Source organism: Manis pentadactyla, chromosome 1 (genome assembly GCF_030020395.1).
Source record: "Manis pentadactyla isolate mManPen7 chromosome 1, mManPen7.hap1, whole genome shotgun sequence".
In the NCBI taxonomy this organism is placed as follows: Eukaryota; Metazoa; Chordata; class Mammalia; order Pholidota; family Manidae; genus Manis; species Manis pentadactyla.
The window spans coordinates 211,638,513-211,664,140 of record NC_080019.1 but is presented as its reverse complement, the minus strand read 5'-3'; the positions used below and the strand labels follow the sequence as shown (position 1 = coordinate 211,664,140).

The following is a 25,628-nucleotide window of genomic DNA, read 5'->3' as shown; positions in this document are numbered from 1 at the left end:
ACTATGTTAAATAACAGTGGAGAGAGTGGGCATCCCTGTCTAGTTCCCGATCTCAGAGGAAATGCTTTCAGCTTCTTGCTGTTCAATATAATGTTGGCTGTGGGTTTATCATAGATGGCCTTTATTATGTTGAGGTACTTGCCCTCTATTCCCATTTTGCTGAGAGTTTTTATCATGAATGGATGTTGAACTTTGTCAAATGCTTTTTCAGCATCTATGGAGATGATCATGTGGTTTTTGTCTTTCTTTTTGTTGATGTGGTGGATGATGTTGATGGACTTTCGAATGTTGTACCATCCTTGCATCCCTGGGATGAATCCCACTTGGTCATGGTGTATGATCTTTTTGATGTATTTTTGAATTCGGTTTGCTAATATCTTGCTGAGTATTTTTGCATCTATGTTCATCAGGGATATTGGTCTGTAGTTTTCTTTTTTGGTGGGGTCTTTGCCTGGTTTTGGTATTAGGGTGATGTTAGCTTCATAGAATGAGTTTGGGAGTATCCCCTCCTCCTCTATTTTTTGGAAAACTTTAAGGAGAATGGGTATTATGTCTTCCCTGTATGTCTGATAAAATTCCGAGGTAAATCCATCTGGCCCGGGGGTTTTGTTCTTTGGTAGTTTTTTTATTACCGCTTCAATTTCGTTGCAGGTAATTGGTCTGTTTAGATTTTCTGTTTCTTTCTGGGTCAATCTTGGAAGGTTGTATTTTTCTAGGAAGTTGTCCATTTCTCCTATGTTTCCCAGCTTGTTAGCATATAGGTTTTCATAGTATTCTCTAATAATTCTTTGTATTTCTGTAGGGTCCGTCGTGATTTTTCCTTTCTTGTTTCTGATACTGTTGATTTGTGTTGACTCTCTTTTCTTTTTAATAAGTCTGGCTAGAGGCTTATCTATTTTGTTTATTTTCTCGAAGAACCAGCTCTTGGTTTCTTTGAATTTTGCTATTGTTTTATTCTTTTCAATTTTATTTATTTCTTCTCTGATCTTTATTATGTCCCTCCTTTTGCTGACCTTAGGCCTCATCTGTTCTTCTTTTTCCAATTTTGATAATTGTGACATTAGACCATTCATTTGGGATTGCTCTTCCTTTTTTAAATATGCTTGGATTGCTATATACTTTCCTCTTAAGACTGCTTTTGCTGTGTCCCACAGAAGTTGGGGCTTAGTGTTGTTGTTGTCATTTGTTTCCATATATTGCTGGATTTCCATTTTGATTTGGTCGTTGATCCATTGATTATTTAGGAGCGTGTTGTTAAGCCTCCATATGTTTGTGAGCCTCTTTGCTTTCTTTGTACAGTTTATTTCTAGTTTTATGCCTTTGTGGTCTGAAAAGTTGGTTGGTAGGATTTCAATCTTTTGGAATTTACTGAGGCTCTTTTTGTGGCCTAGTATGTGGTCTATTCTGGAGAATGTTCTATGTGCACTTGAGAAGAATGTGTATCCTGTTGCTTTTGGATGTAGAGTTCTGTAGATGTCTGTTAGGTCCATCTGTTCTAGTGTGTTGTTCTGTGCCTCCGTGTCCTTACTTATTTTCTACCCGGTGGATCTATCCTTTGGGGTGAGTGGTGTGTTGAAGTCTCCTAGAATGAATGCATTGCAGTCTATTTCCCCCTTTAGTTCTGTTAGTATTTGTTTCACATATGCTGGTGCTCCTGTGTTGGGTGCATATATATTTAGAATGGTTATATCCTCTTGTTGGACTGAGCCCTTTATCATGATGTAGTGTCCTTCTTTATCTCTTCATACTTTCTTTGTTTTGAAGTCTATTTTGTCTGATATTAGTACTGCAACCCCTGCTTTCTTCTCACTGTTGTTTGCTTGAAATATGTTTTTCCATCCCTTGACTTTTAGTCTGTACATGTCTTTGGGTTTGAGGTGAGTTTCTTGTAAGCAGCATATAGATGGGTCTTGCTTTTTTATCCATTCTATTACTCTACGTCTTTTGATTGGTGCATTCAACCCATTAACATTTAGGGTGACTATTGAAAGATATGTACTGATTGCCATTGCAGGCTTTAAATTCGTGGTTACCAAAGGTTCAAGGTTAGCCTCTTTAGTATCTTACTGCCTAACTTAGCTCGCTTATTGAGCTGTTATATACACTGCCTGGAGATTATTTTCTTCTCTCCCTTCTTATTCCTCCTCCTCGATTCTTCATATGTTGGGTGTTCTGTGCTGTGCTCTTTCTAGGAGTGCTCCCATCTAGAGCAGTCCCTGTAAGATGTTCTGTAGAGGTGGTTTGTGGAAAGCAAATTCCCTCAGCTTTCGTTTGTCTGGGAATTGTTTAATCCCACCATCATATTTGAATGATAGTCATGCTGGATACTGTATCCTTGGTTCAAGGCCCTTCTGTTTCATTGTATTAAATATATCATGCCATTCTCTTCTGGCCTGTAGGGTTTCTGTTGAGAAATCTGATGTTAGCCTGATGGGTTTCCCTTTATAGGTGACCTTTTTCTCTCTAGCTGCCTTTAAAACTCTTTCCTTGTCCTTGATCTTTGCCATTTTAATTATTATGTGTCTTGCTGTTGTCCTTCTTGGATCCTTTCTGTTGGGGGTTCTGTGTATTTCCGTGGTCTGTTCGATTATTTCCTCCCCCAGTTTGGGGAAGTTTTCAGCAATTATTTCTTCTAAGATACTTTCCATCTCTTTTCCTCTCTCTTCTTCTTCTGGAATCCCTATAATACGGATATTGTTCCTTTTGGATTGGTCACACCGTTCTCTTAATATTGTTTTATTCCTGGAGATCCTTTTGTCTCTCTCTATGTCAGCTTCTATGCGTTCCTGTTCTCTGGTTTCAATTCCATCAATGATCTCTTGCATCTTATCCATTCTACTTATAAACCCTTCCAGAGTTTGTTTCATTTCTGTGATCTCCCTCCGGACTTCATCCCATTTCTCTTGCGTATTTCTCTGCATCTCTGTCAGCATGTTTATGATTCTTATTTTGAATTCTTTGTCAGGGAGACTGGTTAGGTCTGTCTCCTTCTCTGGTGTTGTCTCTGTGATCTTTGTCTGCCTGTAGCTTTGCCTTTTCATGGTGATAGGAATAGTTTGCAGATCTGGGATGAGTGACTGGCTGGAAGAACTTCCCTTCTTGTTGGTTTGTGGCCCTCCTCTCCTGGGAGAACAGCGACCTCTAGTGGCTTGTGCTGGGCAGCTGAGCGCAGACAGGGTTTCTGCTTCCTGCCCGGCTGCTATGGAGTTAATCTCCGCTGTTGCTGTGGGCGTGGCCTGGCTCGGGCAGCTACTCCAAAGTGGTGGAGTTGCGTTGGAGCGGGAGCTGCTGGGAGGCTATTTATCTCCGTAAGGGGCCTCCCTGCTCCCTGCAGCCCAGGGGTTAGGGTGCCCAGAGATCCCGGATTCCCTACCTCTGGATTAAGTGTCCCGCCCTGCCCCTTTAAGACTTCCAAAAAGCACCCGCCAACACAAAACAACGACCACCAAAAAAAAAAAAAAAAAAAAAAAAGGTGACCACTCGTTTTTCTTTATTCTCCGGCACCAGCCTCCGGCATCTGATCACCGGTCTTGCTGACCTGTTTCCCTAGTATTGGGGTCCCTATCCCTTTAAGACTTCCAAAAAGCGCTCGCCAAAACAAAACAGAAAAAAAAAAAAATTGGTCACTCGCTTTTCTTATGTCCTCCGGTGCCCACTCACTGTTCTTGCTGCCCTATTTCCCTAGTATCCAGGGCCCTCTGCGCATGCACTGTGTCTGCACTCTGGCCCGGATGGCTGGGGCTGGGTGTTTGGCAGTCCTGGGCTCCGTCTCCCTCCCGCTCTGCCTATTCTTCTCCCGCCGGGAGTTGGGGTGATGGGTGCTCGGCTCCCGCCGGGCCGGGGCTTGTATCTTACCCCCTTCGCGAGGCGCTGGGTTCTCTCAGGTGCAGATGTGGTCTGGATATTGTCCTGTGTCCTCTGGTCTTTATTCTAGGAAGGGTTGTCTTTGTTATATTTTCATAGATATATGTGGTTTTGGGAGGAGATTTCCGCTGCTCTACTCACGCCGCCATCTTCCGCCCCTCTCTCAGAATCCTTTTTGATTGCTAGGCCTGCATTTGTCCCCTTCTATCTCACAGCAATGTGTCCAACACACAGCAATCCCCATCCTCCTGCTCAAGCCCCTTCCCCACCTCTGACACAACCATTTCTTTCTAATGATAATGCTCCTTCAGTCTGGAGCCAAATCAATGGAGTGATCAAGGAGAAATAGCAGAGCTCCTTTGCCACTCTTGCTTTGTGGAAGAAAGAAATCAGTTTTTTTAAAGTGATATGCTGATTTAAAAAGTAATGGATTGAACACTGGGGAGACAGAGTCTGCTTCTCTCATTGGAGCTGCTAGTGCCTTTAAGATATTCTGTCAGCTGTGTCAGTTCTCTGAAACAACCAGCCCGCCTGTTTGACCAGGTGTCCTCCTTTGGTCTTTGCTACCTGGTTAATAATGCCTGGTGCTTATACTTGTTAAACACTTACTATATGCAAGAATTTCACAAAGCATTTCACATGCTTCCTCTTCCTTAACCAGCACAACTCTTTGGGATAGGTGCCATTATCAAGCCCACTTTATAGCCCAAGAAACTAAGGCTTAAAGACATAAAGTGACTTGCCCCAGAGGGACACATCTCATAAATTGCAGCACTTGGGTTTAAAGTAGGTTGGGCCTGGTTTCAAAGCTCACATACTCACGTCTGACTTGGTTTCTTCTCAGCTGGGTGTTCCTAAACCTGGAGGCTGTGACAGATCTTGCCTCCTAGAAAGAAAAACTACCTACCACCATTAACTGCTTCAACTGCCCCATAGGATATGCCTGTGTAAAACCCCACTATGTAGGGTACAGCATCATTTCCCCTCTACTCTCAGAAAGAGTCTGTGAAACTTAATGGAGATTCCCAAGAAATACATGTTCTATCTTTCCCTGATCATTCAAGTTCTGTATTTCCACCAAAGGCCCACCTTCTTTCAGACAAACCCCAAACAGCATATAATCAGTATGAGAAAGGGGGAAAGACACCCAAGTATGGACCTGGGGAAAAGTTCTAGACTCAACTTGCTTTGAAAGTTTTTAAATCATTTATAGGCATCACCCTCCCACCGTCATTACAATGGGCCTTTTTGTATAGCTGCTCTACTTTTCACCTACATTCTACCCCGAATCCTAATCGTTCTTTCTCTAGAGTTTTGTAAGGCACACTGTGATCCATTGGTATTTACATGCCAGTTTCATGATAACATTTCAGGACATATAGGAGCATCAGATATTTAACAGACATCTGTGAAAGACTCCAGGAAGTGCTATAGGGATCAAGGTATAAGATTATTGTTATTAAATTTATGTCTTCAAGGAATTCAGAAAATGATTCTGTAATAATGTATCTTTCCAAACTTTCCAGAATTTCTAAGCTTGGGTATTATCAGGAAATGTCACCACATTCTCCCTCAAAGCTGTCTACAGCTGAGAGGTTAATAATTCTCTAGTTTAAAACAGATTTCTCAACAGCAAGTACCCAGAACTTTCCTGGAGCCTGGCTTAAGCTCGCCACTGGAAGTGGAGAATCAGGTTCATGTGCCATTTCCAAAGACCCATTCTCATTCCTTGATCTCAGAGATCCCCCATTCCAAACAAACGGCATCCTCAAATCTCTGCTTATTTAAATACAACTTTCACACCAAACAAATCAGAAAGCTGTAATTACAAAGTTTCAGAAACGTTTTCTGAAACTCTCCTTAAATCAGAAATGGCTTCGCCATTCATTTAAATGATCGCAAATACTACTTCACGCGGCAAGGGCGAAGATCAGTTGAGGCTTGTATGCACACTGAGGCATATACACACACAGCCGAAGGAATCTTCATGCAAAGACGTAGGGTCAGATTTCATTCTAAAACTAGAGTCTCCCCCTGGGTTAAATTTTATCTGCTTCTCAGCCCCTGAGCACAATTACGCTGCGGAGAAATCTGACACCATTGCGCCTGGCTGGCCCCCCAGCACGGGCTTTTTTTTTTGTATGTCTTTGGCTAAGAAACGGCAGGGTGCTTGCCTCCCTAACCCAGCCACAGCCTGTCGTCCCCCAGACAAAAAGCGGCGGCAGGCTGCTCCCTGCAGCGGCAGCGGCTGCGGCGCAGGGCTGCCGGGCCACTCGGGACCCGAGGAGCTGCGCCTTTGTTGGGCTGACTACAGATGGTGCCCCAGCACGGGGCTGAGTCGGGGGCGGGAGGCCGGGAGGGGGAGGCCAGGAAAGGGGTCGGGCGGGAGGGGAGGAGACCGCGAGGCAGCCAATCAGTGCACAGCCCATCAGCTGACCGCTTTTGCTTACACCAGGTGCACGCCGGCTGCGGGGAGCACAAAGCAGGGCGCACCGAGGGCGCCGGCAGCGAGCCGGGAGCTGGGCGAGGCCCGTGCGCCCGCGCCTTGCAGCGACCTCTGCGTGGAGATAGGGGCCGGCGGCGTTAGCCCGGGCGGTGGTAACCGCGCTGTGGCATCCCTAGGCGCCCTGGGCACCTTCCTAGGGACCTGGCCGCTCTCTGCCCCGCCCTCTGCACCCCAATTCTACCCTCCTTCCCAATCCTGCCTGCCTGTGTGCCCGCGCGCGAGAGCCTGATTGAGTCGAGGCCCGCGCAGCAGCTGTTGCTCGTGTCACTGCCTCGCATCCCATCTCGGTTCTCTGCTAGGGGGGCCCCCAAGGAACCTGTGCGGGCTGCGGGTTGGTGGGGAGGCGCTGTTCAGCTGGTCCTCCTCCTCTCCCTCCTGCTGCCTCCGCGGGTGCCCGGCCCGTGCGCACCCCGACATCCCCGCCAGCCGAGTCTCGGGGTAAGTGCGCTCGACCAACTGGGCGGCGGCGAGAGGTGTGGGCGGCAGCGAGGGGAAGTCAAGGCAAACTTGGCGGCGTGGCGAACCCGAGAAGGTCTGGGGAACCGCAGGATAAAATTGCGGGCCTAAGGGGTACGAGGGGGCGCGGCTCTTGGAGCTGGGGGGAAATGACCAAGTCGGGGAAACGGGAATCTAGTACCCCCACGCCTTCCCCAGCGCCAAGGAAGGGGGGCGGGAGAACAAAAAACACTGGGGTGGGGTAGAGCGATAGTTCGGAAGGAAGGCCAGACAGAAAGAGGCAAATGGCTGTGTCAGGAGGCAAGCCCGCTGAATTTCAGGAACCATCGCGGGGGAGCGCGGTGCCCGCGGACCCGGAGGAAGGAGGGCTGCTGGGATGGGATCGAGGTAGGCAGCCGGGGTCTCAGAAGGGCGCGAAAGAGGCCCCGAGGAGTTAGAAAGAGGTCGGAGAGGGGGAAAGGAAAAGGAAGGTGAGATGTGGGAAGAGAAAAGAGGATGTGTTGGTGATGGCCTTGTTGGTTAAAGAAAGAAGCAAAGGGCGTAATTTGCAAAGCGTTGAGTGTATTAAGTCAGAGCATTCAGAACAGTCTACTCAATTGTCGGGAGGTCTAAGTGGAGAGAAGACCTCACTCTACACGTTCTGAACCTAGAACTGGTGAAAGCCTCACGAGGTTCGCCGGGGATATGCTGAAATGTCAGGGAAGCCTCGCTCGGCTCCAGAAACGGAGCCCGTGCTGGGTTCCCCGCTCCGCTGGCGTCGGTAGAGAGGAAAGTTTGCCAGCGAGTGTCCTTTGTGCTGCGTGGAGGGGTGTGGGCAGCCGTCGTCTTGGTGCTTCCCAGGGCCCCGCCGCGACCGCCTTCCGCGGAGGGAGTCCCTGCCTGGCAGGCTGCGGTGGGGCGGAAAGATCCAGCAGCTGGCGGAACGCCGCGCGCCCGAGTCAGGTGGGAAAAGCCGTCCCGGGACGGTTACTAGGGAGCCGGGATGGATGCTTGGACTGGGAGATTGGGCTGTGGAACATGCAGTGGGAGACCAGGACTTCACCGGCTAGGTTCACCGCTTTAGCCCCTGTGCCAAGAACAGTGCCTGGCAATGAATGAATGAATGACGAGAGTGTGAATGGTTTTTGAGGCATTTGAACCGCACAGGCAAAGGACAATAGTACAGGAAAATGAACCGTTCTCTAAGTTTCATACCACCATAAACATTTTCATTCCCAGACCTAAATAATAAAGAAGTGGGACTTAACGAGGTAACAGGTATTGCTGACTTGGGCTTTTGCTTGTAGGATTTTCTGAAAGACAGTATGTTTTGTTTTGCAATTTGCTTTGCCAGGACGGTCTAAATAATTACTACTTGAATATGCTTACTACTTGATTTCTAAGAGCTAGGGTTACAGGAGTGTGAAGTTCAGGAAGGTACTTTGATCAGTGTTAGGTCAAGAGTAAAAGTGGTGGTGTTGGCTCTAGGGCCATGTGTGCTCCCAAGTCTCTGATTTGCATGCAAATGTAAGCGATCCTGGCAGATGTCTGGCCTCGTCCATTCACATGAAGGAATTTGAAAAGACAAGGAGTCTTTAGTTGACAATAGACCTTAAGAAAATGGAATAAAGGCGCAGTGTGAATTTTTCTGTTTGGGAATTCCATGGCTTGCTGACACCTTTATGCAAGAGCCAAATTCTCTGAGTGTTGTATTGAAAGCTCAAAGTACTGCTTGCCCTTTACCTGGCTATATATTTTTGTGCAATATTCAAGTTGGATGTTCTGTGCTAATGAGGAAAATGTTTATGTGAAGCAGACAGTAACTTTAATCCTCTTCTGGTGGTTTGAAGTGATTTCTGAATTGACCTCCCAACTTTTAGACTTTCTTTTCTTTTTCTTTTTGTATTTCTACCAGCTGCTCACATTTGCTCTCCATCCTCAGAGATATACAACATAGGAGGAGATAGTTATAGTTAACTGATATGAAGACTAGAATGTTCAATGTCCAGTCAAAATTATTGTAGTTGTTAAAGCACCAAACTTATGGAACTGCAGGTGATGAAACCTTCTCCTCCTTAGTCACCTGAGAGGTTGTTGGGTCACAGGACAGAACAGTGAATGGGGAGGCAGTCACTCAATGGACCCCAAAGCAGGGAAATTTCTGCCTTGTCTAACATTAACTAGGAGACCACTGCACTGCTTACCTCCTGGTGCTGGATGATCGCTGAACAAAAGGCAGGCAGGCGGTGTGGACTGCATGTGAGCCCTGGGGATTATACCTACTGACAAGCCAGCCTAGTGGCCTCTTCTTTTGTCAGTCTCAAACACTGTTGAAGGGCAAAAGCCTCTCTATTCACTGAACAGCATTTGCCCCTGTATTCTATATAGTCACTGAAAAGGACATTAAAATACAACCAAAAAAAAGACAACATTGTTTTGAGGGCTCAGTGTTTGGTGGGGGAATGGGCAACAGATGTTAGTCTGCTATTTTAAATGTTTCTTTAAGTTATTTTTTGCTGGTTCAGTGACTTTCATGCATAAGGCAGTATTTTCCCATGAGGGGAAAAATGAATGAGTTAAATTTAAGTGAGTGAATGTTATAGCCAAGATTACATTTTCTGTCTAGAAGTCAGGAGGTAGCAAATCATTATATAAACTCTTATGTGACTTAAGCCTGGGATTCTGTCTTCATTATGGTCTTGAGGGTTCACAATAAAACACAGTTGACATCTCTAAACGAGGCTATAAACCATTTTATTGTAAAGTTACCACCTGGGTATTTTTGAAAAAAAAACCTGGTAACTTTAAAATGACCAAAGCCTCATATTTGTGAAAACTAATCTTTGGCTATTATCATGTCTTTGTGAAATCTTTATTCTGCAATTCTAAGGAAAGGAAAGATTAGAGTTCATTCCTTGGTAAATAAAAGTGAAGAAGTACTAAATGTTAGAAAAGAATCACTCTGCGAAATAAAATCTTAGATCAGATCAAACTACAGACCCGGTTCTAAACAATAACACAGGTAGCTCTGGGTAGTGTCTGGAATTCCAAAAACACAAAGGAAAACTCAACCGTTAATCTTTCTCTGGGCAGGCCCTGCTAGGCTAGCTTCTTGATCTGAACTGCTGGGGCAATTACCTCATATTCTAAAGCATGGATACTCATGGGAACAGTTAGGTACTAAAGAAACTCGGCCCCTACTTCACAAGCCAGTTCAGTATGATTATGAAAAAAATCAGAATGGTGGGCTTTTTATGCCACAATAAATAAGCCATATGCCATAAACAATATATGTTAAATAATAGGACCTGGATGTCATTTTTTACTAGACTTTGATTATGCTTTCTTAAAATTTATTTTTAGGCTACAAAACAATGGTTCTTTGAATGAGTCACTTGAAAACTAATGTAAGGTTACTCAAATGTTGTATTTAATTTTTCAAACTTATTATGCTGAACATCTATTTTGGGTTAAGCCAGTCTGGAGATAAAGCAAATTCTATTTTAGAATTATATTTTGGTTTCTGGGAACAATGGAAGTATCTTTAACTCATGAGTAGAGCTTTGATTAGTATCTTATTCAGGCTGAAATTATAATTATATAGATGAAGTCTGGAAAACATGTATTTTCTCTTGTTTTGGCTTAAAGTGCAGAATAGAGATAAAAATTAAACCCTATTTGTAAAATGCAATACTTCAGTGACCATTCATTCTACACATCTTCTTAAATGAAGTTTTCCTTTTTAAATTTTCTTGTTTTAACATACTACCATTCACCTACTTTATGGATATATCAGAGTATAGCCTCTGTGTCTTGAAATGTAGACAAATACAATCAATGGTTTATTGCAACTGCAGTTATAGTACTTGATAAAATAATATAGTATGTATTTCCAGAACTTACAGCCACTCTATGGAATGATTAAGCATATCATTCAATATGCTTTTTTAAAAGAAATATTATATGCAGGCTTACATATTATTTTATTTTTTACTTAACATTTTCAAAAGGTCTAGTAAAGGTAGAATGTTATTAGCAATTTTAATAGTTATTTGGCTGGTAAGAAAGCTATTATCTGCTCATAGCTAGCTGATCTTGGATCAGTTTCTTAACCCCGCCAACCCTGAGTTTTCTCATTCGTAACATGACAGGATTGAATGATTAGAGCTAGAAGGACTAACTTAATCAGTGAAACTGTTAAAGGTTTGTGGAACCTGTGCCTCCAGTACCACAACTAAGGTAAACATTTAACTTAGATGGAACAGTTATACTTAATACACTGAAAATCATCCCTGAGATGCAGTGAATGTTGACTTAACCATGCAATGATACACACCAAAAGCCAGCCCCCTCTTGACATGGGGGTACCCTCCACAGACGCTGCACCCAGCTACGTACCATGCTTCCTTTGGAAAGCTGTGGAGGAAGGCTGCTTTTACAGTGGCTTTCTGCCTTCCATTTACACCCTTTACAGCCCAGGGTTGAGACTATTTTTTGAAAGCTCTGATTAATATAAATGAGTTGTGATTTTCTGACCCAGGCCATCCTAACTCACATCTATTATATGACTGGCAGACATGTGGACTCCACAGCTGTCCCCTCATTTGTATATGAAACAGACACACTGGTGGCATTTTTTGGTTACCATAGTTACGTTAACACTATACATGTGACATGACATCCTTCTAAATGAAAGGTTCTTGTGGCAGACGTTTTGTAGACTTGGGAGTAAAGGACAACTATTGAAAGTTGGGGAGACATATAAATTAATCTGCCATTGTTTTCTGGAGCCACCATTTCAATCACGGGAGGAGAGCTGTCCTACAGTGATGTCCAGGAAGGGGTTATTGCAAGCCTCTAGCTAACAAAGATTTCCAAAAGAGGCATTTCCAATAATGCCTCCCCTCTACAGGGGATGTCCATTAAATATTCATTTCAAAATATTTGTTCTTCCTATTTATGACTGCCCTTTGTGAGGTAATGTATTAGCATAGTCATTTTCAATTCATACAGGAAAAATGGACAGCATCCATCTCAGTAAGACCTAAGAAACAAAAACTTGGTTTGCACTATTAAGCAGTAAGCACAGAGAATCTTCATTTAGGAACACTAAAAAAGCTTTACAAAGAAAGAAAGGTTGCTTAATTGGTTTCATGCCTATAATTTTCCCCTCTAGAAAAAATGTTAGCATGGCAATAAAGAATATCATTAACCTGCATTGTTATTTCACAATAGTAATAAGTCTTAATTTGCATCCATAATAATCACTGTAATCAGTACTGTACAGGGAATCAGGAGGGCGCAGGCTCATTTCCCAGTTCTGACACTAATGACTGAATGTGTGACCTTCTAGATGTCCTGCAACCCTCCTGGTGCTTTGTGTCCCGAGCCAAGTTATGTTTTTAGAAGAATCCAGGAATGCTAGATGTTTCTGGTATCACCACTACAAACGGTTTTGTTTCTGCCCCAAAAGCCATGACTAGATTGAGAGCTAAAGGTCTGGGGGACACAGCCGTGATGCTCTTTTCTGCATCTGGCTGATTTTTCTGGTTTTAATTCCACAGCTAAGAGATTTGTTGTTCTTTTTAAAATGTTCTCCCTGTAATATGACAATCACCCACCACCTCACCTAGACCTTCTTGAGGGAAAGAATTTTGGGAACAGGAAGTTGTTTTTGATCACAGAACCGTCGTTTACCCAAGGAAGATAGGTAGGTAGGTAGGTAGGTAGGTAGGTAGGTAGGTAGGTAGGTAGATAGATAGATAGATAGATAGATAGATAGATAGATAGATAGAGCCCCAGCTGTGTGCCAGGCATTGTAGGAGGTGCTAAAGCCAGAAAAAAATTAGCTCTGATTTTTCTGCAGCTTATACATTAAATTCTTCATAAGCATTTTGTTTCTGTCCATCATGTATTCTACAAATATTTATTGTGCTCAGTATGACAAGGGCACTTTGCTAGGTATAGCACAGAGGTTTTCAACTGGGGGTGATTTAGCCCCCAAGGGCATATCTGGGAATATCTGCGGACATTTCGTCAGCTGTCACAGCTGAGGGTGGAGGGTATTACCGGCACCTAGTGAGTAGAAGCCAGGGGTACTGCTAAACATCCTAAAATAGGCAGGACATCCCTCAACAGAGAATTACCTGTTCCACTGTCACTGGGGCCAAGGCGGAGAAACACTGCTCTAGCCAACCTCAGCCCTGCCCACCGTGAGTTTAAGTTCATAGGGTTACAGATAGGACAAGTGCAGTGAAGTGTGCTGTGATGGCGAAAGTGTGAGCCTCTGAGGTGCAGTAGGAGGAGCCTTAATTAGATTTTGGCTGTCAGTGAAGGTTTTAGGACAAACCAGTTAACTCACAGAAGAGCCTCTCACCTGGAGCCCGAGTGTTCAGTAGGAGACAATTTTAGATCTAGGCTCACTGAGCACAAGTGAGTGGGATGATTGCATGAGAGAAGGTACACTCCTTAAGTGTGTTGAGAACTCTTAACTGGGATGGATTTGTAAGTCCTCGTAGAACTCAGAATTCAGAGTGTCTAGAGCAAGCAAGAAAGGAGACTGGAAACAATATGAAAGTCAGTAGCAAGAAATACAGAACAGCAAAAACTGCGTGAAGAGAAGGTGGGGCTGAGTTCACAAAGAAAGTGAATCATGCTTCATATTTTAGAACAAATTGTGCAGAGTCCTGAAATATGTATCTCATTTGACCTGTAACATTCTGACACACCAAGCATTCTTATTCTTTCCCCCTTTTTTCAATAACTGAGGATCCAGGACCATAGAGAGGTTCAGTGTGACCTTGGACAAGTCACTTAATACATCTCTAAGGTTTAGCTGTAAAAGAAGAGGGGTGACAAGTTGCCTCTTGCTAGCTCAAGTTGAATTTGTGTAAGGTCACACATCTAACGGGAGGCTGAAGCTGGGATAAGCCCCACGACTCTCTGCCTCTTTCAGACCCAATGCCTTTTCCATTCACACTGAGGCTGCTTCCTGAACTGCAGAGTCAGAACGGGGAAGGGTATGGCAGTGATTCAGCATTCTAGCATTTTGGTTACCAAAGACAGCAAGGGCCTGGGATGCACTGAATAAAATGTATCATGCAGGGAAACTTAAGCTGGGTTTCCCCAATACCCAAGGACTAATTAGACTTTCTGTCTAATATCTTATCAGAAGATGACCTTAGAAGTTTAAAAAAATTTCCGTGACAGGCTGGGAAGAAAGGTTCATAGGAGAGTGATACTAGGGTAAGAAAATGAGACAACCCAGAACATGTGGAAAGAACTGAGGGTATTCTGCCTAGCACAGAAATACAATAGCGGTATAGTTTTCTGGTTTTGTTTGATTTTTGTGCTTTCTTTTCTTGGCAGGGCTTTTTTAACTTTACTTCCACATAATCATGACCAGTGTATTCATACACACAACAGGGGAGGCATATTAGTTCCCATACTGAGAAGTTTATGTTTTTGTTTTTAATAGTAAACTTGCACATCAAAATGAATTTTTAGAGAGAGCCTTCTCTCAAGGTCTTAAAGATGTAACAACTTCTCACTTCTCTAGGATGGTGTAGTGTTTTCTTGTGAGAAGGAAGACTGAGAAGATGCATGACTACTCATGGTTCTTTTCATCTTCATAATTCTGTGATTTCCAAGATCATGAGTGAGAGTTATATGGGAGTTCAGCCTTGACTTGAGTTTCCAAGACACTAATGGAATCTATATTAACTCATCTGACCATGATAGAAACCACTGAAGACCCTGGGGTGACAATTAACTGGATTTCCTCTGCTTGTTCTTCCAGCTGATTATGATTCCATGCAGTAAGGACTATATGTAAGGTTTAACCCCCAAAGGACCAGTTAGTTTGCTGTATCCCAAGGGGAATCCTCACATACTCACAAACTCACATTTCTCACTTGGGAGGCACAGTAAAAAACTTAGATCTCTTCAAAGCCAACCCAAGAAAAAACACAAAGTGTGCTGGAAAATGCTGGTGGGATATTTTTCTCTTCATGCGTGAAGGATAGCACTGTCAAAATAGAATCCTAGGTGAAGAAGTTCCCAAATGGCTTCACCCTCAGGACTAGGAAATGGAGGGAGAGATATGTTCCATGCAAATGAGATGCTTTAGTAATAAGGAGGAAAATATTACATAGGCCTCCCAAATGATATCCCCAGGGCCACCCTGTTACCTAGTATAGAATGTAGAGGCATGTTGTTATTGTGCCTTTCCAGTGTGCTAGCAACCATCTCTTGTACCTTATATGCATTAACTCATTTAATCCTTGCAACAACTCTGTAAAGTAGATCCCACTTAACAACTCAGGAAACTAGGCACAAAATGATTCAGTAACTTGCCCAAGGTCACACAACTAGTGTTTATTCAATAAATATTTGCTGAATGAATGAATAAATCAACATCTGTTTTAGAGAAGAGAGTCCTGTTTCCACTTCTCAGTTTATAACAGTCCTGCTTTCTAGGCAGGGCACTTCCAAGAACTGGCCCTGTGACTAATGGACAGATAAAGTGTCAGAGCTGGTAAGTGTCAGAGCAGGGAACTTGGGTCTGAGTGACTCTGAACCTGCACTGTTACAGCACGGGACAGTGTTTCTTTTTAATTGCAGCTATAAAACAAAAGGATTGGACTAGACTAGCTCTTATAGCCCATCTGGCCCTAAAAATTCTATATCCCATTGTTAAAGGTTTATGTAAAATAAAGCATGATGTATTTTTTTAATTTAAATTTTGAACTCGATCTTGGTATTTTTATTTAACCAATCATCATTGAATTATCCTTTAAAATTACACTGGAATTATTAACAGCATATTTTTAAACTATATTTAAGATCAAATAATTTTAAATGGATGAAAACATGTACTTAAAGATTATATTCTCCTAACCATTGTCATCATACTGCATATTAAGTTATATCATCACTGTCTAAATTTAGGTTTTTAATAATTGAAAAGTATCTTTCTGTTACACAGAGAAAAGATATAAGTAAAGTGATTACTTTTGAAAAAAGTCACTGTCTTTGGTATTTGCAGACATAAGCAGATTGCTGAATCTTATGAAAAGTATTAAATGATTGTTACAAGAGCTTAAAACTGCTAGCAATTGTGAAAACTACTTTTGATTTGCTTCTTATGATTGTTTTGCTTTAAGGGATCCTTCTAAGATGCAAGTAATGTATCAGAACACTGTGAGTCACTGCCGTGGTGTTACAGGATGTACAGCCCAAGGCAGGGCAAAGAAAGTGGATAACAAGACAGGTCTTAGAGCTGGGAAGAATTAGTTCCAAAACTACCTGTTAGCTCCGTCATCTGGAGTGATTTCAGTGAACCTCAGTATCACCATCTGTGTAATAGGGATAATAATCGAATCTGCCTTATAGAATCATTAGACTTGTTCAGTGAGATCATGCATGTAAAGCCCTGGGCACAGTTCCTGGACTAAAATAAGTACTTAGGACATAGCAACAATGAGTAGAGTTGATATGGCCGAAATAGAACATTTCTGACTGCTATGGTGTCTACATGCCAAGGATGCTTATTCAGAGGTAAGTGTAGAGATGTTAAGAAACAAGAAAATTCAGGCTGGGTGTTTGTGAGATCAGTAGGTCTACTGGCTGTCACCTTAGTAGACCCCAAGGGAACTTTATATTTGTGACATGAAGAAATCAGTGAGTTGATGTGCTTTTAAAGAACCGGCAAACAGATGAATATACTAGGTAGACCCTTTTATGTTTCTAGATTCTCTTCTGTATCCACTCTCTATTTTCTCTCTATGATAATACTGTAATGCCCCTAAGTTGTAATTCACAGAATCACATTGTCTAACTATAGAAAATAGGTTTGGTTCAGAGCTACCGTTCCCCAAAGAGGAACTGAGTTCAATAGATTATTATGACTAGCAGTTCGAAAGCTTCAACTCTCTACTGTTATATAATAAAGTTTTGGGGTCATGTAAAATTCTTAGGACAATGGCTAGCATCTTGTAAGTGCTCAATAAATCAACAACACAATGCTATCCTTGTAATTGTTGACTCTTACTATTATTCTTCCCACATCATCATTTTGTTTCTTGACCAAAATGCAAGCCTTCTGTTTGGGAATCACATTAGAACCCAAAGTAGCATAACCAAGAGTCCTCCTGGAAGCAAAGTCAGTCACCAAGCAAGAGAATTTGGTCACCAGGCAAACCAAATCAAATAGCCCTTAAGGAGACCCCTGGTACACTGACACAGGGACAGGTTGCCATGACTTAGCCTCTACCCTGTTACAGCTAGCAGATTTTCATATACACATGAAGCGAAGAGTTGAGAATATTATTAATTAAATGCCTCATTTTCTTTGAATTCTTTCAGTACTAGAAATAATAATTATTTACAGAGAACTTCACTCTCATTGTCTTGCTTAATCTTCCTAATCAGAGCTTCCCAACTGGTAGGTGGCAGTATTTACAGGTAACTGTAGATAACAATTGTCTCAGCTCTTGGGGGCAGCCGTTACCACCCAGCTAGTCACCTCTGGCTATGCTTGTGGGCCAATAGATAGCACTTGCTAAGAGGAGTTCATAGCAACTCTCAGGAATAAGTATCATCTCCACTTTAAAGATGAAAAAAAACCTGAGACTTGTAATTTGCTCAATATCTTAACAGGTAGTAAATGTGTCAGATCAGGTACTCTTTAAGTCTGGTTTTCCTCCAGGCTGAGTTAGTCACATTGTTCTTGGTTGTTCCCACATATAGTTACTCTTACTTCAAGTATAGCATGTGTTATCTTAACTGAGGACTATTTATTTGCATTGCTCTAATACCACCACCACCACTACCAGTTCCTTAAGGGAAAAAACTATGACTTATTCCGTCTTGGGTCCCTGGCACCTAGAAAAGCATGTGGCACATAGAAAATGTACTTCATAAATAAATATTCAGTGAATGAAAGTGGAAAGGGATTTTCATATCATGCCTGTTTCATTGTGTCCTACTGCTATTTCTAAATAATTTTTACAAAATTTTTCCTTACACAGTTTGGTAGAAATGAGTAGATCATAAACCTGCATTATACCAGAGATGTTAGTGCGCATTATTACCTTGAGAAAGGTTATTATGTTATAGAAAGTTGAATTCATTGGGGAATGCTTTTATGCTATTAATGCCAAGAAAATGTTACTAATCAAAAAGTATTCATTAAATGCATATAGAATATCAAGTCCTTTTAAAAGAAGGGTGTGGTGGGGGGGTGAAAAAATGTACATGGTGTTATTTCCATCTCAAATGAGTTTCAAGACTCACTGGGGAGATTGGATAAAAAGAGACAAGACAGAAAATAATTAAGTGATCATCTCTGGAAATTCCACAAGACAGAAAAAAAACGAGCTCAGACAAAACAAGTCTGGGTTTGAATCTCAACTTCATCACATACTACCTGTGTGATCTCAATTAAAAGACTGAATTTATTTAGCTCCCAAGCTCTCTCATTTATAGAGTGGAGGAGTGATATGAACCCACAGGGTTGCTATGTGGATATGTGGGAAAGCACTTGATAACAACACTTAGAGCATAATAGTCATTCACTTCAGTCACTTGGCATAAATATTGACAGCACTACCTCCTTGCAGATCTTTTTCTGTGGCCTCGGGATACAGTGGTGATTGAAACATGGAATGGAGTCCTTTCCCATATAGGGTTTGTCATCTGATCGGGGATAAAAGCATTAATCCAATTATCACACAAGTAAATGTGAAAGTATGGCTATTTCACGGCTGGTGACAAAAGTACACAAGGCCAGAAGAGAACATTAGTTGGAGGCTTCTAAGAGAGAACCTTCCTGAACAAGTGATATTTCATCCAAAATATCAAGGGTGAGAGTTACTCAGGCATAGGGAGTGCAGGGGGAGAGCTTGGCCTGGAGGTTGGAAACAGCTTGGTGGGTTTGAGGAATAGAAAGAGACCTGTGTGGCTTAGAATAGAACAAAAGGGTCTCATTCATCTCAGACCTTCCTTTTCCCCCTTATTGCAGAGTACACCTGGAGTTCAGAGAAGACTAGCACGAAATTCCACAAAGGGAGAGTTTGCATCATGTACAGAAGGTTGGGATGTGTTGAATTTAGTCATGGAAGAGCAAAGACAACAAAAGGCTGGAATGCCTGGAGAGATGAACTGCATAAGCAAAGGTTCAGGGGCCTTGGCTGCTTCAGTGGCATGCCAGTGCCTGGCATAATTGGTCTGGCACATGCCAAGCTCCAAGAGTTAAACAGCACACCACAGAAAAAGTTTCTCCTTCATTTCTGTGTGGTCTTGTGCATGTTACTCAACTTCTCTGACTCCTGGTTGTGGATAAAATGTACATGAAAGTGGACACAGTATATACAGTGTTAGTTTACCTTCTTTAATCTTCTGCTTTCCATTGCATTTTTCCCCCATATAATACATTTTCCTTTTATTATAATGAACCCGATCAATGACATTGGCTGACTGACAACTCATCGCCTGTGCTGCCCAGAGATACAGATATATATTTTAAATACCAGTTTGGGCATATCTAAAAAAATCCCTCTTGCTTAGCATGCAAATGCTTTGCATATGTGGAGTATCATTCTTGTTCACAATCTCCATTATGTACACTGCACTTAACCACATCTGACTGGTGATTGCATGAAAGAGGTGACTTGACGCTCAGTGTGTAAGATCCTTCAAGAGATTTAGGTGGTAATTTCATTAGGGTGCTAATGACCATAAAACCTAGTTGTTATTGATCTGTCCTCCATGGAGAGATCTACTTTTCTGCTTGATCTCAATTATTATGGTTTATAATACAGAGACCATTTCAGCACTGAGTTAGCAGGCTGCCCCTGTAACAATTTGTTTTAACTCCATCTTTGTATTGATATATAATGAAACTGAGACACTATCACCAAATAATTGTCAAAGGAGATGGTGGAAATAGAGTCACTTATTTTTCAGCAAGATGCAGAGTTTCACTGAGCTGTAGGGCAGTACACCTCTGGCTCCCCTGAACCCTTTCATTTTTAAGCTGCTTTTCTCTCTACACCTCTTGAGATTTCAGTCTTCAATACTAGACCTTTATGAGAAAAACACCCAAATTTCTCTCTGGCCTTAACCTGACCCCCAGGGTTAAAGTCCTGTATTTCTAAATGCCTACTTAATATTTTCATACTAAATCACAACACCACCAATGGGTCAGGAGGAGGCAGTGGTTTCTAGGATCCAGAAAGAGCTGTAGCTATACAAGAGGATACCAGAGCCTTCTTCAGAGGAGCAAAGCTGCAGGAAACTGGCCCAGCAGAGAGGGTACCAGGGGGAGAAGTACTACAACCCCTCTCTCTTCCCACCCTCTAATCATACAAATGGTAACTCACCCGACTTTCAAAATGAGCTCTTGATCTTGCACGGCCCTCTCTTGTTTGACAACCACTGTCGTCAAAGCCATCAAGGCTCAAAACCTTGGTAGTATTTTTAACTCTTCCCTCCTCTTTCTCCACATCTAGTCAACTAGTATCTAGTAGGCACCCCTCCCCTGTAGTTCCCTAATGTCTCCTAACCGTGGCCTTCTCTGTTCCCATCACCACGATCCCAAGTCCAGGTCTCATGACCTCTTATTTAGCTTTTAAGTGCTTCTTAACTGGGTCTCCCCATGTCCATTATGTTCCCTCTCTAGTCTCTCTTACACACAGCTGGTGGGTCAATCTTTCTGAATTATAGAATAATCCTGTAGTTCCAGGCAAATGACATTCAGTGGTTCCCCACTGGCTCTGGGATTGTGCTGTATATTCGACGTGCCCTCCAGATCCGCCCTGTCCTTCTCCACTTTGGTTTGTGCTCTGGAATCAGAGCTGTATGGACTGTATCCATGGGGCCTTTGTCAGCTGGTTTCTTCTTGGCCCCTGCATTCTGCAGTAGGTAGCTCAGGGGTGCTTGGCCATCCTTTATGAGTTTGCCTCAACCTTGTCCATGCCTTGTAAATGATCCCTTCTTAAATCTTTCCTTATTCACTTCCTTTTCAGTGTGCCATCTGTTTTCTTCTAGATGTCAGGATAATAAATGAGGGAAAACTCCTTAGCAAATCATTAAAGGCCCTCCATATGTAGGTACGATCCTACCTTTTTGCCATGATTTCCACTCCTTTCTTGGCAGTCCTTAAATCCCATGAAAAATAAAATAGCTCCTATTCCCTATGCCTATTCCAGCTCTGCCGCTTTGGTGCCTTTACACTTGTAGTGTGATGGTCAGTGTCTAAAGGGGGGTTCTCCAAAAAGAAGCCCTGAATTGCAGAGCGTGCCAATTTCTGTGATATAAATATGCCGGCTATGACCAATTTTAAGTTACTAACATGATGTCTCTGAACTTGGATTTGTAAAGAAATGCTCACAAATGACTAAAGACACCACTGCTATGCATAAAATTTCCCCCTACCTAGAGTGCCCCCCTCACCCATCCAGGGCCTTACACAGAATTGCTGCTCAGCAAACTACAGCTGACCCTTGAACAACATGGGTTTGAACTATGCAGGTCCACTTATACAAGATTTTTTTCAACAGATATACTGGGAGATTTTTGGAGATTGGTGACAATTTGAAAAAACTCTTTTCTCTGGCTTATGTTTTTATAAGACTATAGTATATAGTACATATAACATATAATATGTGTTAATTGTGTTATCTGTAAGGCTTTTGGTCACCAGTAGGCTATCAGTGGTTATGTTTTGGGGAGTCAAATATTATATGAAGATTTTTGACTGCACAGGGGTACGGGAGTGGGATTGGTTCCCCTAACCCTTGTGTTACTCAAGGGTCTACTATATTCTAATTGATTACTGTCACTCCTGTGGGCATTTGAAATGGTACCAAATTACCAGCAAATTACATGTTGATGGTAATACTTTTAAACTAGAATTTTCTCTTGAGTGCTAACTTGGGTGCTAGCTAGATTTTGAGACTTAAAATCCCTGAAGCAAAAATAAGCTACCAGTCCACATTGTGCACCAAGTTGCCAAACTTAACTACTTTAAGTTGTTCAATTCTCCAAAAAAAATAATTCTCATTTGCTGGTTTTGTTTTCAAATTATGTCTTCATTATCCTCATTTAATATATCTCTCCTCTCCATTATAACCATTTGAACATTCCACAGTTTAAATTGTGACCCTTTAAACCTAAATACCTACAGAAAACTATTAAGTGCATGGCAGTCCTAGGTAGGTAAGATTGCACTGCAATTTATTCTAAAATATATTTTATTATATTTTATATTTATTTATTTTATGTTATATTTTGTTTAGTCAACTTTCTAAGAGATAACTAATTTTGCTTCATTAAAAAATGATTCCTATATTTAAAGTTCAAAAATTAACTATAACTTCTATTAGAAAACTAAGAGGTAAAGTAATAAAGATGATCTTATTATAGCAGTGGATTATTTTATGTGTTAATGTTTATGAATGACAATATGGATATTCAATCAAAATTATTCTTTGAATTTAATAAAACGTGAATTAAAGAGAGCCTATAGAAAGCACATGATTTATAATGCCTGCTGGCATTTTAATGTTCTCAGCTGTTCCTTTCCACCATTTGATTACACAAAGCCTAAACTGTGTAATTAAGGACCGTCTCACTAATGCGCTCTGGTGGATTTATGGCACATCCGGGTCATCAACGATCTGAGCACTTTGAGTATTGCACCATTAGTTTCAAATGCATACTAACATACGGAAACACATTGGCATCAAGGAGAATCTGTAATAAGAAACGATTTCAAATTCAGGGAGGTAGTTTTTACCTGATTTTAATTTACCAAAACAATTTAAAAACCAGATTACCAGAAATCCTAATTAACTGGAATTTTTTGTAGTGGAGTCCATTTTTAGAAGAAAATAAGTTAATATCCAAAACTTCGGATTTGAAAAAAATATTTCCCATATGAGTTTAGTAGTGGGGCCTTTGAAGAAAAATGTCTAAAAAACCCCAAAACATAACCACCCTTATCAAAGGCAGGAAAATGGGTGTTTAAGATGGAAACTTAAAGCTTTCTTGGGAACCTTCAGCTATCCAGAAAATTAAATTTGCAAATTCCCTGAGCCTAATTTCTGGTTAACCACAGTTTTACTACACAAGTTTGTTTTCTTGTGTATGCATAAGAGAATGCTGCGGTGCATCCACAACTTTTCCCAGAAGTCCAGTCAGATGACTGAGACAGGTAGTATCACAAGGGCCTGACTTTAGAATGCAACAAACTAGGTTTTAACCTCAGCTCTTTCACCAAATAGCTGGGGCAATTTGGACAGGTCTTACTCTGAGCCCTAAAGCCATTTGTAAAAGGAAATCAACCATGTCTACTACCTCCATTGAGTGCTTTGAACTTATAGGTAAAGCACTTTGCACCATGCCATGGCTTCTGTTCTGTAGCTTGCTCTCTACCCCTGTCCTTTGGCCATTGTGACATATTCCCTAGAGAGCCACTGTGGTCCCCACACCTTCAGAGGGAAGGTGTGAACAGGCAGGCACACTTTTTATTATATTCATCCTCTCCAAGTGGTGAAGAAAATCAAGTTCTTTAAGTCCTTGTTATAACAAACTGTCACATAAAAATAGTTTAGGAAAAAAACGTGAAACCATGTGTATTTTAAGAGTTCAGAGACAGATGGTTTATTTTGCTTCTTTAAAAAAGATGGCATTCTGGAGAAATACAATGTGCTTAAGGTCTATCAAGTTGAAGGGCAAATACTGTCATTCACTTGAACACTGCTGTCTTTAACCTTGAGTAAATGGAAACTTTTATGTTAAAAATATGTATGCTTCCATATATTGGTCTTCAAATTTTAAAGGAACACTTTAATATGGAAGGGATATGTGTTTGACATTTTCTCTGTCAAAAATTTAAACAGCACTTCGTCTTCTAATGGGCAAATTCTAAGCAGTCAGTCACTTTGGAGATATGTCACTAGATCAGGGCTAAAAATATAGGCTCCCATCTTAAGGACATTGGATGTTTTTTTTAATAAAATTTTTGTTGCAGTGTCAGATATTTCATAAAGATGACTACTGTATTAAAAAATATAACAATAGACAGTACAGAATTAAGGCAAAGAAAAATGCAAAAATATTCTGAAGTGGATGTGAAAATGTTTGCCATTTGGTTGATGTGAAGTTATTTTCACTATTACGAACTAAACTTAAATTTGGTCTGGGAGCAAACTCAAATCTGAAACAATATAATGGAATTGCTTGCCTTGGTTAACATCCAAAAATCTACAGTATTGGTATTATCAGCCTACATATTGGCACTTTCAGTACCGACCATGATGAGTCTACTTCTTCATTGGCCTAGCTGTAGTTTTGAATGTATAATCAAGAGCCACTGTAGAATCTGGCTCTGTTTGCAACATTTATTAACATGGTATGGCAAAATCTATGTCTGCACTGAAAACACTAAGCAATACATTGTGAAGTAGTTAAAAAGAAGTAATGAAACTGAGACTTCTAGGCATATTAAGGCTTCCAAACTAAATATTTTGCATTTATTTAACATTTAATCATGTCAGTAATTACAAAGCAATTATTTCATATAGACATATTACAGGAGGAGAATTAAAATAATTTGTAAAAAGACTGAAAGTAATTGATTTCATGGTACTTTTTCTATCACTGCACTCGCTGGTACTAAAAAGGAGCAATAAAAATAGCCCAGTTGTTGGTTCATGTTTTGTTCTGTTTAGCCTTCTGTCAGTTTTTCAGTTCAATAATGTTAAATTGCTACTTTATGATTCCAGCTATGCAAATAGCTAATTTCTTATAAACAACAAAAAAAGCAAACTCTTGATCCTACAAGTAATTTAAACAGAAATTTTCTTTTTTTTTTTTTCCTGGTCTTACTCCCTTTCCTGTTATCAGGTTTAAAAGGGATTTTAAAGACCATAGCTATGGGAATTCTTCAAACTGTATCTGGTATATGACTTTCAAAATAGTGGTAGGAAAATGATTTTGGCATAAAGCTGAGATAGTTCATGAATAAGTATTAGTCTTGCCGGGTCCTAGAAAAAGAAGCTGCAAAGATCACCAAGCTTACCACAGCTTTTAAAATTAAGAAATGGATACCTCCTTACCCACAGGATTTACAGGCACCAGGAGAAAACAACCTCCTTTCATAATCAGTTCTTACGTGTAGTAGGTATACAGTGGGGAGAAGGAGGGTGAGGAGAATCAGCACTTAAGTCTTTAATAATACTTAGGAAAGTAGTTGATATTTAGGTAGCACTGCCTTAGTTTCTCAGGGCTGCCGTAACAAAGTACCAAACAGTTGAGTGGTTAAACAACAGAAATGTCTTGTTTCACAGTTCTGCCTGCTAGAATTCTGAAATCAAGGCAACAAGCTGTCAGCAGGGTCGTGCTCTGTCTGAAACCTACAAAGGAATCCTTCCTTGCCTCCTCCTAGGTCTGGGGGTCTATTGGCTAATTTTGGTGTTCCTTGGTTTGCAGCTGTGTAATTCCAATCTCTGCTTTCAGTGACACATGGAATTGTCCCAGTAGGTGTCTGTCCTCTCCGTGTGCCTCTGCCTTCACATCTTCCCCTCTTACAAGAACACCAGTCACACTGGATCAGGGACCCACTCTACCTTAGAATGACCTCATGTTAAGTAATTACATTTGCAACAACCCTATTTCCAAAAAACGTCACATTCTGAAGTCCTGGGATTAAGAATTCAACATATATTTCTGGGGGGAAGACACAGTTCAACCCGTAACAAGCACTTTGTTCCAGATGATAGGATACATGGTAAGTATTCTAGGCATTTTATGTATGTTA

At 41.3% G+C, this 25,628-nt stretch overlaps 1 protein-coding gene across 1 annotated transcript in view; it reads left to right on the top strand.

Annotated features, from left to right (window-relative positions):
* Positions 1-6,330: 6,330 nt before the first annotated feature.
* LRRN1 (leucine rich repeat neuronal 1) overlaps positions 6,331-25,628 on the top strand; it is a 45,869-nt gene continuing 26,571 nt past the window's right edge. Inside the window, exon 1 of the mRNA XM_036878147.2 lies at positions 6,331-6,808. The gene's annotated coding sequence lies outside the window, so the exon portion shown is untranslated. The remainder of the gene's footprint in view (positions 6,809-25,628) is intronic.